The sequence below is a fragment of the Pseudophryne corroboree genome, chromosome 5, assembly GCF_028390025.1.
Source record: "Pseudophryne corroboree isolate aPseCor3 chromosome 5, aPseCor3.hap2, whole genome shotgun sequence".
Lineage (NCBI taxonomy): Eukaryota > Metazoa > Chordata > Amphibia > Anura > Myobatrachidae > Pseudophryne > Pseudophryne corroboree.
In genome coordinates, this window is record NC_086448.1 from 282,943,272 (window position 1) to 282,961,761 (window position 18,490).

Here is an 18,490-nt window from a genome sequence, read left to right on the forward strand (position 1 = left end):
CTGCATCTGGCTGTCACTGGCAGTGCTGTACCGGGGAAAATGACGTGCATAGCAGTGGCTGCGTCTGAGTGCGGCTCTCCCCGCTCCTTCGTCTTCCGCCGGCTCCGTCCTCCCAGGCAGCAGCATAACCAGGTCAGGGACACTCTCTCTCTCTCTCTGCAGCTCTCCCCTCTCCTTCGTGTTCCGCCGGCTCCTTCCTCCCAGGCAGCAGCATAACTCTCTGCGGCTCTCCCCTCTCCTTCGTGTTCCGCTGGCTCCTTCCTCCCAGGCAGCAGCATGACCAGATCGGGGACTCCTGCCGGCTCCTTCCTCCCAGGCAGCAGCATAACCAGGTTTCTCTCTCTCTCCTTTTCCCCTCCTGTGGATTAGAACGAAGTTTGTAAATATATATTTCATTTTTACAGGTACCCCTATTGGATTCTACATGAACAAGTGGACATGATCGGCGTGTGATGTAGGTAAGTATGTGTGAGTGTGTAAGTGTGTTTTAATAAATTTTTACTTTTACGGTGTGTGTGTGTTGTGTTTTTAGATGGGTATTTTTGTTGTTGAAGAACTACAGGTACCAGCGAGCCCTTTATTTCCCCACATGCTGCTACTTGAGGTTCTCCAAGTACCAGCAAGCGGGGGAGGCTTGCTGGGCCTTGTAGTTCCATAACAAAAAACAATATTCATTTGTTTGACACATGTGTCAAACAAATGAATAGGCTATCAGCCCAGGACCCACCACCCAGGGGTGCTGGGGACAGCCTCGGGCTTCAACCCTGGCCCTTGGGTGCCTGGAGAGGGGGACCCCTTGATTTAAGGGGTCCCCACTCCTCCAGGGAACCCCAGCCAGGGGTGACTAGTTGGGGGGTAATGCCACAGCTGCAGGGACCTACATAAATGTGTCCACCGGCTGTGGCATTATCTCCCTGGCTAGTGGATAAATAGGTCAAAATAGCAGATTTGAGGCGACAGAAGGGATGACTGGGTTAGGCAAGGTTAGTGGGTGGGCAGGTGGTCTGGGCAAACTCTGCATAGTCTCTTAATGCCTAGAGGGACGGGCAGTCCTTCAGCCATGGGTCCCCAGAGGTTTCCTCCACAAGGGGGTTTTTCCTCTCCTGAGTGCTGAAGGATGACTCTTCATGAGTCATGAGGCTCCCGCCATCTTGTTCCTCTTATAAGACAAGTTTGTAAGATTACTGGACCAATCTTAGTCCGAAATTACCTATTTTAGAATGCAGAGTAAATAATAATATGAATAATTAAAAAATAATAATAATTTTAATCATCATCATCATCATTACCATCAGAAGAAGAAGAAGAAGTGGCTAAATTTTACGTAAAATAAAAATAGACATTTATTTTTAAAATATATTTTGCTTGAAGTTGTCTTTATTAATAAATTCTCTCAAAAGGTGAAGAAATGACACATATTTGGGGAGACAAATATATTAGGAGAGTTCAGAACCATGCATTGTTTATTCTACACAAGAGAGTACCAGGCGAGGCAGCCATGTTGGGTGCACTACATAGGTTACACTGTGCGATAAGCAAAACATGGCAGTAAGGCATGCAAGGGTAAAATAAAAAGCAACTAACATGACAACTAGTTCTGCAGTTTACACAATAAGGAAAATGGTCTTACTCTATAATTGCTTTTAGATCATTTTCTCTTTTATAAAAATGTTAAAGTGAGCTGAGGTGAAAATGACAAAAGAGGGTCCAGTCACATTTTGAAATAATAATAATAATAATAATAATAATAATAATAATAATAAAACTATATCTGACCAAAAAAAAAAAATGTATAATAATTCTCCAACACTCCGAAGATGGAAAGCTCATATTGTGACTTGCATAAAATATTTATATTAATCCCACATAATCACTGTTACACACTGGTTCTCACTGAGCGGAGGTTGAGACGAGAGGGGTGTCATTCGGCTCCCCAGCTGATGAATGTATGCAACAGATAGCAGTGCAGGATCACTGGAAGTGTTGTGGATCTCTGATAATCTCAGGTCTCTGAGGAGTTAAGTGAAAAACTACTGTCTCCCACTGTGATGCTCTAAGACATTGACAAGATGGCACTGCACTTATGTACAGTATTTTGGGTCAGCAGCCATCTTGGTACAGGGAGTAAAGCCTCCCTGAAGGAACAGTATGGAATCTGCACAGTAGCGCTCTCCCCTTTCAACACTTTTTACATACAAATAGGATAATAATGATAAAACTCCCACATAGTCATCTAAATGGGATGTAGTCACCATCCCAGCGGTCAGCATACTGCCGCCGGGATCCCGGCCACCAGAATGCCGGCAGGGGGCCGAGGAATATTCCCTCTCGTGGGTGTCCATGACACCCATTGAGTGGGAATAGAACCTGTGGCGAGCGCAGCAAGCCACCGAGCCCACAATGTGGAGAACACTGCGAGCCCGCAAGGAGCTTCGTTTCGCTCGGGGCCGGCAGCCAGGGATCCCGACGTTGGTATGCTGACCACCAGGATCCCGGCTGCCGGTCAACCATACCCAACGCACCTGAATGACTACTTGTGCCTGGTGTAGGATTTTCAAATATGTGTAGTTTACTGTATGAAAGGATTTAAAACCTTATAGGAACTAAGATTTAAGGTGTATTACATGTAGTTAAAAAAAATAGTTATAAAAAAAAAGTTTATTTTATTGCAGTAGTTTCCAAACTGGGGGCCGTGACACCCTGGGGTGCCTCGGGAAAGGGAGGGGGAGGGAGGTGTTGGGGGGACCTTGCAGTAGGGCCATAGTTTGAAGGTCCAGGACCAATTTAAATTATTTATACTTAATTAAATTGACAAAACCAGTCCCTTATCACATAACTGTACCTAAGGATGACATATCATAAACACAATTGACTTAATTTTATATTTTTTTCTGAATTTCTCAATAAGAATCTTTGGCCTAGGGCTGCCGTGGATCTAATTCTGATACTCTAGTGCAGGGGTGTCACACCCGCGACCCGCATGCTTCCCCTACCGCATCCTTTGCGGCCCACGGGCAGGGGTCCTGCAGCGGCCCGACCACCTTGCTTGCCGTGAGAGCAGGAGAGTGCAGCACGCGCTTATCCTGCTCCTCAGTCCGGTCTCCAGCGGAGGCGCGGGTATCTTAAATCAGGTGCCAGTTCGTGAGCCAATCAGAGATCGTGGACCGGCAGCCAATCAGGAGCTGTGCCAGAGTCTTTGCTTTGTATATGCGGCGCCATCTTCCCAAAGAGATCACTGGGAAGATGGAGCCCCTTCCACTGGCTACAGCAAGGGCATACTGGGGAGGGGTAGCAAACTGGGACCCCTACCGGGCCCCTCCAGCTGCCCCTCCCCCAATGCACGTCTTTCTGAGTTTTGGGGGCCTTTTTTTCATGACAACATGGTGATGACACTGAAGCACAGAGATTTTCAACCTTTTACAACTCGCAGTACACTGATCAAGATTTAAATATTGCCAAGGCACACTCAAATATAGGCCCTCATTCCGAGTTGTTCGCTCGGTATTTTTCATCGCATCGCAGTGAAAATCCGCTTAGTACGCATGCGCAATGTTCGCACTGCGACTGCGCCAAGTAACTTTACTATGAAGAAAGTATTTTTACTCACGGCTTTTTCTTCGCTCCGGCGAACGTAATGTGATTGACAGGAAATGGGTGTTACTGGGCGGATACACGGCGTTTCAGGGGCGTGTGGCTGAAAACGCTACCGTTTCCGGAAAAAACGCAGGAGTGGCCGGGGAAACGGTGGGAGTGCCTGGGCGAACGCTGGGTGTGTTTGTGACGTCAACCAGGAACGACAAGCACTGAAATGATCGCACAGGCAGAGTAAGTCTGGAGCTACTCTGAAACTGCTAACTCGTTTGTAATCGCAATATTGCGCGTACGTCGGTCGCAATTTTAAGAAGCTAAGATTCACTCCCAGTAGGCGGCGGCTTAGCGTGTGTAACTCTGCTACATTCGCCTTGCGAGCGAACAACTCGGAATGAGGGCCTTAATTGTGATGCATGTTGCAGTTGCGTGTCCTAGGATGTCATGTTGCAGCTTCTCCATAGGTAACACTGAACAGGCACGGCGATAGGGGGGACAAAGGGGATACTTGTGTAGGACCACGAGGTACAGGGGGGCCCCAAGTATTAAGGACAGAAATAAAGGGGGCCACAGTGCCAATATTGCTTTTTAAAGTGTATGCTCCAGCTGCTCAATTTAAGCAGGAAAACAATTAAAAGGCCACCTAAACCCTCCCCACTCCTTTTACCCCATCCCTTTGTCCAGTCCCTGTTTTCCGTACTGTATTGCCATCATTATGCATGTCGCTGCGCTCGGGCTTTTCTGTATGTCCCTGCCACCATCACCGAAGAGCCGGGTAACCCAGTATGAAAACCACCTGCCGGGCTCACTGGCAGGCTGAGTTAAAGGTTCTATTTTTTTTTTAAAAGATCCCCTCTGCCAAGTTATGGGAGGTTGAGGGGGCTCCAGAGATATCAGTGTACTGGGCCCCAAGATTTCTGTTGCTGGCCCTGACACTAACCCATACCCCTAAACTAACCCTAATGGCTGCAGTAAAAATCAATGTTTCTATGTATATAGTGTATTGCAAAAAATTATCTGTGAATCCAATGGTACCGTAAGTGCGGTATATACTTGCACTTCTTTGCGGGACGAGAAGTCCTCCCCTAAGTGAATTAAGCCCTATGAATAGAGGATGTCTGATCCCTGTGCAGCAGTCACAGAAAGGGTTCATCTCTGCAGTTTGTCACACAAATTACATTGCTGCATTTTTTTACAGAAGTGGAGCTCGGAGCTGTAACCCACAGACCAGCTGCAATAATTATGCTGGGTACACACTAGACCAGTGGTTCTCAAACTGTACCCTGGGGTTCCTCAGGACACTTGCAGGGGTGCCTTGGATTGATGGTCCAGGTCCAATTCAAAATATTTATAGTTAGTGTTATAGGCAAAACCAGGGCTGGTGGCTGGCAATCATAACATATGTACACAAACAGAAGCAAATCCTATCCCCTACCACAGGGCCAGTGCTAGGGTGTTTGGCGCCTCCCTGCAAACTATAAATTTGCGCCCTCTCTCCAATACTTAATAAAGGGACAGCGCGTGCCTTCAAAAAGAAGGTGTGGTATCACAAGGAAGGGGCATAGCCACACAATAGAAACCCAATTCAAAGTATGCCACACAGTAGCACAATCTTATTGTCATTACACAGCAATGTAGTAATAATAATAATGCCCACAGTAGAAGTACCCTTTATACACATGCCCACCATATCAGTGCCGCTTATACACATAATAATGGCAACAGTAGCAGTGCCGCTTATATACATGCCCACGGTAGCAGTGCCACTTATACGCATGCCCACGGTAGCAGTGCCACTTATACACGTGCCCATGGTAGCAGTGCCACTAATACACATGCCACAGTAGCAGTGTCACTTATATACATGCCCACAGTAGCAGTGCCACTTATACACATGCCCGTGGTAGCAGTGTCACTTATACACATGCCCGTGGTAGCAGTGCCACTTATACACATACCCACGGTATCTGTGCCACTTATATGCATGTCAACAGCAGCAGTGCCATTTATGCACATACCCACGGTAGCAGTGCCACTTATATACATGCCCACGGTAGCAGTGCCGCTTAAAAAAATATTCAGACAAAATTGGAAGCACACACTTGCAACAGAAGGATTCATAACATTTCTGTAGAGAACAAGGTTTTCAAGGAGTTAAACTCACTGTTGTGTTGGGCTGCCCTGAACCCAGACAAGTGCATCAGCATGTAGAGGGGGAAGGGCTCAAAAACCCGAGTGCAGGGAGAACTGTTCCTTGCTTAAATCACCACCAGCAGGAATTGAAACTAGACAGCCCCTGCGGACACTGGACAGAAGGAGTTTCAGACTGTTATGTAACCCCTCCTGCCACTGCGTGCTCTACTCTACTGGGAGGGAGGAACAGAGAGGAGATCCGTGGGTGATCTGGACTGGAGCTTCATTCTGCCGTCAGAGTCTGACAGGTGCAGCGGAGCTAGCAGCAGGGTCGCAGATCATGGAGAGCACCTATCTTGCCCAGCGCCTACTTGCTTTGCAGACTCTGCTGAGCGGGTAGCACCGGCTTTGCCCTACCATGTAACTGAAACTAAGGATGACAGAGAGTGAGAGAGAGAAACAGAGAAATATACTATTTTGTTTTAAAGCTCCCCTCTGCCAAGTTAAGGGGGGTAGAGGGGGCCGCAGAGATATCAGTGTACTGGGCCCCAAGATTTCTGTTGCTGGCCCTGCACCAGAGTCACATCTGAGAAAGCCAGAAGAGCCCAACAATGCCCGGGCCCAAAATTAGAACTGGCTCTGCAACCACTATTGATCATTCCAAGGCCCCAGTAGCGGCAAAACACTGACGGGCCTGGCTCTGCTTCTATGACGGCACTCCTGGAGACTGCTCCACGGCACAGTGGTTAAAAAACACTGCTGTAGCATATGCAGAATCAGACCAATCGGATTATGTTTGTGCTTTTCACAGATTTACTCCGATTTTTTCATCATTATGTCCTTAAATGAGGTTATCACTGAAACACTGTAACAGTAATAAACAACATAACAACAGTGGAAGTTGGGTTCATACAAAGCCTTACATAGCCAAAGATAAATAGGGAAACCCTACAGTAAAAATCTATACGTATAACAAAGCGGTAATAGGCCCTACACACTATGCGATAACACTGAAAGATATGAACAATCTCGTTCATTAATGAAAGAGATATCGTTCATATCTTTCAGTGTGTAGGCACCAATGATGAACGATGCGTGACCCCCGCGCTCGTTCATCATTGGTGCTGGCTCATTTATACATGCATGCCAATATGTATCTTTAAAATAAGTCACCACATAAATACACTGATGGCCTTCATTTAAAACATCATGATGCACAGACGTACCTTGCTTACACAACAATATGTAGCTGTAATACCGTAGCAGTTTCTTTGTTCCTTACAGATCCCTATTTCCGTATATTGTAAGGAAGGGAATGGACTTGCTTACTCTAAAACGGATGTTTTATAAAAACATAAAAAATCCACCAAAATGCCGGAATGAATGCACTAATGGCCTGTGTGATGGAATAACGGCCGATTACATACAAAACAAAGCCACCATATGTAAAAACCAGCAGAGGTGAATGGACATACATAATAAATAAAGGCAGAGAGCTTTTATTATTTTTTATGTATATCCATTCACCAGTGCTGGTTTTTACATATAGTGGCTTTGTTTTATAGATACCTTGATAAGTCTAAAGTACCCCACTGCAGTGTGAGTTTCGGTACGCTGTACCTATGCATATTGATATCCTGTGCACCTTTTGAGTGTAATCTTGCTGTGTTGTAAATGTACTACACCATATATCTTTTATCTTTTGTTTTCTGAATTTAACCGCATCATAAAGTGGGAACTTATACAAGTATCAAAAACTAAAGAAACTGCTACGTGTTTTGATTTGAATCACTACACCATGTGTGAGTATGGTACGTCTTTTGTTTTGGGAAAGACGAAGTTGAAGTATCTGATTTTGTCGGTTCACACTGGGTGTTAAAGCTAAAGATACCTTTATGAGCCTAAGTGACCTCATCACTATGTGAGTTTAGGTACGCTATACCTGTTATATGGATTCAGCATAATCATCACTATACTCTTTGGTGGAGGGTGTCTCCAGAAATATCAAATATAGTACACTATATTTTCTGTTTTCTGGTTTTACTTTTGAGGATCTTTGTTTTGACGGACAATGGATTCCATATATGAATGAGAAACCGATAAATAGAAAATTGGGTTACATCCTTGTATTTAATGGACTAAAGGACTAAGTATTCCCTCATTTTGATTGGAACAGAATTATGCGTTATTTCCTGTAAACTTTTTTCCATAATAGACAACAAGGGCCTCAAATCAGAAATAACCAGTCTTAGCCGGTCTGGTGGGGTGTGTGAGGTCATGCTGTGATGTCATAATGGCAACTGCCTATACAGGGCTCTGCTGTTGCTGTCTCTTGCATATGTCTCAGAGGCCTGGCATGGCATAGCACACTGGTAGAAGGTTAGTGACTGGACAAAGATAAGAGCAGCTTAATTCGAATCGTCGGCAGACTTTTAGCATGACTATTATAATATATGACTTATGACCTTGGGGATAGCATAGTATTGGATATAAACAAAATCTGACACCTGCTAGGACAGTACCGTTACCCAACAACCACAAGTGGCTGCAAATGGGCCATTGGAGATATTTGAACAGCGCTGTCTAGATGGGCCTATAAGGTTTCATCCTTTATGTGCGGCTGCACCTATGACATCTCCTTGGAGTTGTTTGGTGAGCCTATAATGTAGCAAATTAAATCCTTTACTCTCTGTCTGCTTAAATCCCAGTGAGCCAGCATTGCAAGCTGATCCAATTCTACTAATGTAAAGAGATGTAAAAGAATGATATTGTGCTTTACTCATTATTTTTGTTTTTATCCAATACTATATACAGGTGTAGCAAGGACGTGCAGTCAGGGGAGGCAGGGGAGGCAGTGCCTCCCCTGTCATTCCTGATTAAAATAATACAAAGAAGATACTTATGACACATATTCTGTGTCATAAGTATATTTTTTATATTATGTTCATTTTTTTAGATTGTAAATGGCTGTTTAAATACATTTGTGTGGCACCGAGAACGGTGCCTCCCGCTGTGCATTGTAATCGTCCGGAAGCAGGGGGCGGGAAGGGGGCAGGTTCAAGCAAAGGGCTGTAAAAGCCCATTGAAACAAGTAATGGAAGCGGCACCTGCCCAAGTGCCGCAGAACAGCAGGGATGTGCTTTCAGCCTATCTGAAAGCACGCCCCTGTCACTGTGATTGGTCACTGGGCAGCAGCTGCAGCACTGACAGTGACTGCATCTGGCTGTCACTGGCAGTGCTGTACCGGGGAAAATGACGTGCATAGCAGTGGCTGCGTCTGAGTGCGGCTCTCCCCGCTCCTTCGTCTTCCGCCGGCTCCGTCCTCCCAGGCAGCAGCATAACCAGGTCAGGGACACTCTCTCTCTCTCTCTCTCTCTCTCTGCAGCTCTCCCCTCTCCTTCGTGTTCCGCCTGCTTCTTCCTCCCAAGCAGCAGCATAACTCTCTGCGGCTCTCCCCTCTCCTTCGTGTTCCGCTGGCTCCTTCCTCCCAGGCAGCAGCATGACCAGATCGGGGACTCCTGCCGGCTCCTTCCTCCCAGGCAGCAGCATAACCAGGTTTCTCTCTCTCTCCTTTTCCCCTCCTGTGGATTAGAACGAAGTTTGTAAATATATATTTCATTTTTACAGGTACCCCTATTGGATTCTACATGAACAAGTGGACATGATCGGCGTGTGATGTAGGTAAGTATGTGTGAGTGTGAAAGTGTGTTTTAATAAATTTTTACTTTCACGGTGTGTGTGTGTGTTGTGTTTTTAGATGGGTACTTTTGTTGTTGAAGAACTACAGGTACCAGCGAGCCCTTTATTTCCCCACATGCTGCTACTTGAGGTTCTCCAAGTACCAGCAAGCGGGGGAGGCTTGCTGGGCCTTGTAGTTCCATAACAAAAAACAATATTCATTTGTTTGACACGTGTGTCAAACAAATGAATAGGCTATCAGCCCAGGACCCACCACCCAGGGGTGCTGGGGACAGCCTCGGGCTTCAACCCTGGCCCTTGGGTGCCTGGAGAGGGGGACCCCTTGATTTAAGGGGTCCCCACTCCTCCAGGGAACCCCAGCCAGGGGTGACTAGTTGGGGGGTAATGCCACAGCTGCAGGGACCTACATAAATGTGTCCACCGGCTGTGGCATTATCTCCCTGGCTAGTGGATAAATAGGTCAAAATAGCAGATTTGAGGCGACAGAAGGGATGACTGGGTTAGGCAAGGTTAGTGGGTGGGCAGGTGGTCTGGGCAAACTCTGCATAGTCTCTTAATGCCTAGAGGGACGGGCAGTCCTTCAGCCATGGGTCCCCAGAGGTTTCCTCCACAAGGGGGTTTTTCCTCTCCTGAGTGCTGAAGGATGACTCTTCATGAGTCATGAGGCTCCCGCCATCTTGTTCCTCTTATAAGACAAGTTTGTAAGATTACTGGACCAATCTTAGTCCGAAATTACCTATTTTAGAATGCAGAGTAAATAATAATATGAATAATTAAAAAATAATAATAATTTTAATCATCATCATCATCATTACCATCAGAAGAAGAAGAAGTGGCTAAATTTTACGTAAAATAAAAATAGACATTTATTTTTAAAATATATTTTGCTTGAAGTTGTCTTTATTAATAAATTCTCTCAAAAGGTGAAGAAATGACACATATTTGGGGAGACAAATATATTAGGAGAGTTCAGAACCATGCATTGTTTATTCTACACAAGAGAGTACCAGGCGAGGCAGCCATGTTGGGTGCACTACATAGGTTACACTGTGCGATAAGCAAAACATGGCAGTAAGGCATACAAGGGTAAAATAAAAAGCAACTAACATGACAACTAGTTCTGCAGCTTACACAATAAGGAAAATGGTCTTACTCTATAATTGCTTTTAGATCATTTTCTCTTTTATAAAAATGTTAAAGTGAGCTGAGGTGAAAATGACAAAAGAGGGTCCAGTCACATTTTGAAATAATAATAATAATAATAATAATAATAATAAAACTATATCTGACCAAAAAAAAAAAAATGTATAATAATTCTCCAACACTCCGAAGATGGTAAGCTCATATTGTGAATTGCATAAAATATTTATATTAATCCCACATAATCACTGTTACACACTGGTTCTCACTGAGCGGAGGTTGAGACGAGAGGGGTGTCATTCGGCTCCCCAGCTGATGAATGTATGCAACAGATAGCAGTGCAGGATCACTGGAAGTGTTGTGGATCTCTGATAATCTCAGGTCTCTGAGGAGTTAAGTGAAAAACTACTGTCTCCCACTGTGATGCTCTAAGATATTGACAAGATGGCGCTGCACTTATGTACAGTATTTTGGGTCAGCAGCCATCTTGGTACAGGGAGTAAAGCCTCCCTGAAGGAACAGTATGGAATCTGCACAGTAGCGCTCTCCCCTTTCAACACTTTTTACATACAAATAGGATAATAATGATAAAACTCCCACATAGTCATCTAAATGGGATGTAGTCACCATCCCGGCGGTCAGCATACTGCCGCCGGGATCCCGGCCACCAGAATGCCGGCAGGGGGCCGAGGAATATTCCCTCTCGTGGGTGTCCATGACACCCATTGAGTGGGAATAGAACCTGTGGCGAGCGCAGCAAGCCACCGAGCCCACAATGTGGAGAACACTGCGAGCCCGCAAGGAGCTTCGTTTCGCTCGGCCCTGGCAGCCAGGGATCCCGACGTTGGTATGCTGACCACCAGGATCCCGGCTGCCGGTCAACCATACCCAACGCACCTGAATGACTACTTGTGCCTGGTGTAGGATTTTCAAATATGTGTAGTTTACTGTATGCAAGGATTTAAAACCTTATAGGAACTAAGATTTAAGGTGTATTACATGTAGTTAAAAAAAATAGTTAAAAAAAAAAGTTTATTTTATTGCAGTAGTTTCCAAACTGGGGGCCGTGACACCCTGGGGTGCCTCGGGAAAGGGAGGGGGAGGGAGGTGTTAGGGGGACCTTGCAGTAGGGCCATAGTTTGAAGGTCCAGGACCAATTTAAATTATTTATACTTAATTAAATTGGCAAAACCAGTCCCTTATCACATAACTGAACCTAAGGATGACATATCATAAACACAATTGACTTCATTTTATATTTTTTTCTGAATTTCTCAATAAGAATCTTTGGCCTAGGGCTGCCGTGGATCTAATTCTGATACTCTAGTGCAGGGGTGTCACACCCGCGACCCGCATGCTTCCCCTACCGCTTCCTTTGCGGCCCACGGGCAGGGGTCCTGCAGCGGCCCGACCACCTTGCTTGCCGTGAGAGCAGGAGAGTGAAGCACGCGCTTATCCTGCTCCTCAGTCCGGTCTCCAGCGGAGGCGCGGGTATCTTAAATCAGGTGCCAGTTCGTGAGCCAATCAGAGTTCGTGGACAGGCAGCCAATCAGGAGCTGTGCCAGAGTCTTTGCTTTGTATGTGCGGCGCCATCTTCCCAAAGAGATCACTGGGAAGATGGAGCCCCTTCCACTGGCTACAGCAAGGGCATACTGGGGAGGGGTAGCAAACTGGGACCCCTACCGGGCCCCTCCAGCTGCCCCTCCCCCAATGCACGTCTTTCTGAGTTTTTGGGGCCTTATTTTCATGACAACATGGTGATGACACTGTAGCACAGAGATTTTCAACCTTTTACAACTCGCAGTACACTGATCAAGATTTAAATATTGCCAAGGCACACTCAAATATAATGGTGATGCATGTTGCAGTTGCGTGTCCTAGGATGTCATGTTGCAGCTTCTCCATAGGTAACACTGAACAGGCACGGCGATAGGGGGGACAAAGGGGATACTTGTGTAGGACCACGAGGTACAGGGGGGCCCCAAGTATTAAGGACAGAAATAAAGGGGGCCACAGTGCCAATATTGCTTTTTAAAGTGTATGCTCCAGCTGCTCAATTTAAGCAGGAAAACAATTAAAAGGCCACCTAAACCCTCCCCACTCCTTTTACCCCATCCCTTTGTCCAGTCCCTGTTTTCCGTACTGTATTGCCATCATTATGCATGTCGCTGCGCTCGGGCTTTTCTGTATGTCCCTGCCACCATCACCGAAGAGCCGGGTAACCCAGTATGACAACCACCTGCCGGGCTGAGTCAAAGGTTCTATTTTTTTTAAAAGATCCCCTCTGCCAAGTTATGGGAGGTTGAGGGGGCTCCAGAGATATCAGTGTACTGGGCCCCAAGATTTCTGTTGCTGGCCCTGACACTAACCCATACCCCTAAACTAACCCTAATGGCTGCAGTAAAAATCAATGTTTCTGTGTATATAGTGTATTGCAAAAAATTATCTGTGAATCCAATGGTACCGTAAGTGCGGTATATACTTGCACTTCTTTGCGGGACGAGAAGTCCTCCCCTAAGTGAATTAAGCCCTATGAATAGAGGATGTCTGATCCCTGTGCAGCAGTCACAGAAAGGGTTCATCTCTGCAGTTTGTCACACAAATTACATTGCTGCATTTTTTTACAGAAGTGGAGCTCGGAGCTGTAACCCACAGACCAGCTGCAATAATTATGCTGGGTACACACTAGACCAGTGGTTCTCAAACTGTACCCTGGGGTTCCTCAGGACACTTGCAGGGGTGCCTTGGATTGATGGTCCAGGTCCAATTCAAAATATTTATAGTTAGTGTTATAGGCAAAACCAGGGCTGGTGGCTGGCAATCATAACATATGTACACAAACAGAAGCAAATCCTATCCCCTACCACAGGGCCAGTGCTAGGGTGTTTGGCGCCTCCCTGCAAACTATAAATTTGCACCCTCTCTCCAATACTTAATAAAGGGACAGCGTGTGCCTTCAAAAGAAGGTGTGGTATCACAAGGAAGGGGCATAGCCACACAATAGAAACCCAATTCAAAGTATGCCACACAGTAGCACAATCTTATTGTCATTACACCGCATGTAGTAATAATAATAATGCCCACAGTAGAAGTACCCTTTATACACATGCCCACCATATCAGTGCCGCTTATACACATAATAATGGCAACAGTAGCAGTGCCGCTTATATACATGCCCACGGTAGCAGTGCCACTTATACGCATGCCCACGGTAGCAGTGCCACTTATACACGTGCCCATGGTAGCAGTGCCACTTATACACATGCCACAGTAGCAGTGTCACTTATATACATGCCCACAGTAGCAGTGCCACTTATACACATGCCCGCGGTAGCAGTGCCACTTATACACATGCCCGTGGTAGCAGTGCCACTTATACACATACCCACGGTATATGTGCCACTTATATGCATGTCAACAGCAGCAGTGCCACTTATGCACATACCCACGGTAGCAGTGCCACTTATATACATGCCCACGGTAGCAGTGCCGCTTAAAAAAATATTCAGACAAAATTGGAAGCACACACTTGCAACAGAAGGATTCATAACATTTCTGTAGAGAACAAGGTTTTCAAGGAGTTAAACTCACTGTTGTGTTGGGCTGCCCTGAACCCAGACAAGTGCATCAGCATGTAGAGGGGGAAGGGCTCAAAAACCCGAGTGCAGGGAGAACTGTTCCTTGCTTAAATCACCAGCAGCAGGAATTGAAACTAGACAGCCCCTGCGGACAGAAGGAGTTTCAGACTGTTATGTAACCCCTCCTGCCACTGCGTGCTCTACTCTACTGGGAGGGAGGAACAGAGAGGAGATCAGTGGGTGGTCTGGACTGGAGCTTCATTCTGCCGTCAGAGTCTGACAGGTGCAGCGGAGCCAGCAGCAGGGTCGCAGATCAGGGAGAGCACCTATCTTGCCCAGCGCCTACTTGCTTTGCAGACTCTGCTGAGCGGGTAGCACCAGCTTTGCCCTACCATATAACTGAAACTAAGGATGACAGAGAGTGAGAGAGAGAGACAGAGAAATATACTATTTTGTTTTAAAGCTCCCCTCTGCCAAGTTAGGTTGAGGGGGCCGCAGAGATATCAGTGTACTGGGCCCCAAGATTTCTGTTGCTGGCCCTGCACCAGAGCCACATCTGAGAAAGCCAGAAGAGCCCAACAATGCCCGGGCCCAAAATTAGAATTGGCTCTGCAACCACTATTGATCATTCCAAGGCCCCAGTAGCGGCAAAACACTGACGGGCCTGGCTCTGCTTCTATGACGGCACACCTGGAGACTGCTCCACGGCACAGTGGTTAAAAAACACTGCTGTAGCATATGCAGAATCAGACCAATCGGATTATGTTTGTGCTCTTCACAGATTTACTCCGATTTTTTCATCGTTATGTCCTTAAATGAGGTTATCACTGAAACACTGTAACAGTACTAAACAACATAACAACAGTGGAAATTGGGTTCATACAAAGCCTTACATAGCCAAAGATAAATAGGGAAACCCTACAGTAAAAATCTATACGTATAACAAAGCGGTAATAGGCCCCACACACTATGCGATAACACTGAAAGATATGAACAATCTCGTTCATTAATGAAAGAGATATCGTTCATATCTTTCAGTGTGTAGGCACCAATGATGAACGATGCGTGACCCCCGTGCTCGTTCATCATTGGTGCTGGCTCATTTATACATGCATGCCAATATGTATCTTTAAAATAAGTCACCGCATAAATACACTGATGGCCTTCATTTAAAACATCATGATGCACAGACGTACCTTGCTTACACAACAATATGTAGCTGTAATACCGTAGCAGTTTCTTTGTTCCTTACAGATCCCTATTTCCGTATATTGTAAGGAAGGGAATGGACTTGCTTACTCTAAAACGGATGTTTTATAAAAACATAAAAAATCCACCAAAATGCCAGAATGAATGCATTAATGGCCTGTGTGATGGAATAATTACATACAAAACAAAGCCACCATATGTAAAAACCAGCAGAGGTGAATGGACATACATAATAAATAAAGGCAGAGAGCTTTCACTATTTTTTATGTATATCCATTCACCACTGCTGGTTTTTACGGGTTCACTACGGCTGGCCGGCGGTCGGGCTCCCGGCGACCAGCATCCCGGCGCCGGGAGCCCGACCGCCGGCTTACCGACAGCTTGGCGAGCGCAAATGAGCCCCTTGCGGGCTCGCTGCGCTCGCCACGCTACGGGCACGGCGGCGCGCTACGCGCGCCACACTATTTTATTCTCCCTCTATGGGGGTCGTGGACCCCCACGAGGGAAAATAAGTGTCGGTATGCCGGCTCTCGGGCTCCCGGCGCCGGTATACTGAGCGCCGGGAGCCCGACCGCCGGCAAACCACCCGGTTTTTATATATGGTGGCTTTGTTTTAAAGATACCTTGATAAGTCTAAAATACCCCACTGCAGTGTGAGTTTCGGTAAGCTGTACCTATGCATATTGATATCCTGTGCACCTTTTGAGTGTAATCTTGCTGTGTTGTAAACGTACTACACAATATATCTTTTATCTTTTGTTTTCTGAAATTAACCGCATCATAAAGTGGGAACTTATACAAGTATCAAAGACTACAGAAACTGCTACGTGTTTTGAATCACTTCACCATGTGTGAGTACGGTACGTCTTTTGTTTTGGGAAAGACGAAGTTGAAGTATCTGATTTTGTCGGTTCACACTGGGTGTTAAAGCTAAAGATACCTTTATGAGCCTAAGTGACCTCATCACTATGTGAGTTTAGGTACGCTATACCTGTTATATGGATTCAGCATAATCATCACTATACTCTTTGGTGGAGGGTGTCTCCAGAAATATCAAATATAGTACACTATATTTTCTGTTTTCTGGTTTTACTTTTGAGGATCTTTGTTTTGACGGACAATGGATTCCATATATGAATGAGAAACCGATAAATAGAAAATTGGGTTATATCCTTGTATTTAATGGACTAAAGGACTAAGTATTCCCTCATTTTGATTGGAACAGAATTATGCGTTATTTCCTGTAAACTTTTTTCCATAATAGACAACAAGGGCCTCAAATCAGAAATAACCAGTCTTAGCCGGTCTGGTGGGGTGTGTGAGGTCATGCTGTGATGTCATAATGGCAACTGCCTATACAGGGCTCTGCTGTTGCTGTCTCTTGCATATGTCTCAGAGGCCTGGCATGGCATAGCACACTGGTAGAAGGTTAGTGACTGGACAAAGATAAGAGCAGCTTAATTCGAATCGTCGGCAGACTTTTAGCATGACTATTATAATATATGACTTATGACCTTGGGGATAGCATAGTATTGGATATAAACAAAATCTGACACCTGCTTGGACAGTACCGTTACCTAACAACCACAAGTGGCTGCAAATGGGCCATTGGAGATATTTCAACAGCGCTGTCTAGATGGGCCTATAAGGTTTCTAATGAAATCCTTTATGTGCGGCTGCACCTATGACGTCTCCTTGGAGTTGTTTGGTGAGCCTATAATGTAGCAACTTAAATCCTTTATTCTCTGTCTGCTTAAATCCCAGTGTGCCAGTATTGCAAGCTGATCCAATTCTACTAATGTAAAGAGATGTAAAAGAATTATATTGTGCTTTAATCATTCTTTTTGTTTTTATCCAATACTATATACAGGTGTAGCAAGGACGTGCAGTCAGGGGAGGCAGGGGAGGCAGTGCCTCCCCTGTCATTCCTGATTAAAATAATACAAAGAAGATACTTATGACACATATTCTGTGTCATAAGTATATTTTTTATATTATGTTCATTTTTTTAGATTGTAAATGGCTGTTTAAATACATTTGTGTGGCACCGAGAACGGTGCCTCTCGCTGTGCATTGTAATCATCCGGAAGCAGCGGGTGGGGTCAAGCAAAGGGCTGTAAAAGCCCATTGAAACAAGTAATGGAAGCGGCACCTGCCCAAGTGCCGCAGAACAGCAGGGATGTGCTTTCAGCCTATCTGAAAGCACGCCCCTGTCACTGTGATTGGTAACTGGGCAGCAGCTGCAGCACTGACAGTGACTGCATCTTGCTGTCACTGGCAGTGCTGTACGGGGCAAAGGACGTGCATAGCAGTGGCAGCGTCTGAGTGCGGCTCTCCCCGCTCCTTCATCTTCCGCCGGCTCCGTCCTCCCAGGCAGCAGCATAACCAGGTCAGGGACACTCTCTCTCTCTCTCTCTCTCTCTCTCTCTCTGCAGCTCTCCCCTCTCCTTCGTGTTCCGCCGTTCCTTCCTCCCAGGCAGCAGCATAACCAGATCGGGGACTCCTGCCAGTTCCTTCCTCCCAGGCAGCAGCATAACCAGGTCTCTCTCTCTCTCCTTTTCCCCTCCTGTGGATTAGAACGAAGTTTGTAAATATAATTTTCATTTTTACAGGTACCCCTATTGGATTCTACATTAACAAGTGGACGTGATCGGCATGTGATGTAGGTAAGTATGTGTGAGTGTGTAAGTGTGTTTTAATAAATTTTTACTTTCACGGTGTGTGTGTTGTGTTTTTAGTTGGGTATTTTTGTTATTTCCCCGCATGCTGCTACTTGAGGTTCTCCAAGTACCAGCAAGCGGGGGAGGCTTGCTGGGCCTTGTAGTTCCATAACAAAAAACAATATTCATTTGTTTGACACATGTGTCAAACAAATGAATAGGCTATCAGCCCAGCACCCACCACCCAGGGGTGCTGGGGACAGCCTCGGGCTTCAACCCTGGCCCTTGGGTGCCTGGAGAGGGGAACCCCTTGATTTAAGGGGTCCCCACTCCTCCAGGGAACCCCAGCCAGGGGTGACTAGTTGGGGGATAATGCCACACTCTCTGAGGGACCTACATAAATGTGTCCACCGGCTATGTCATTATCTCCATGGCTAGTGGATAAATAGGTAAAAATAGCACATTTGAGGCGACAGAAGGGAT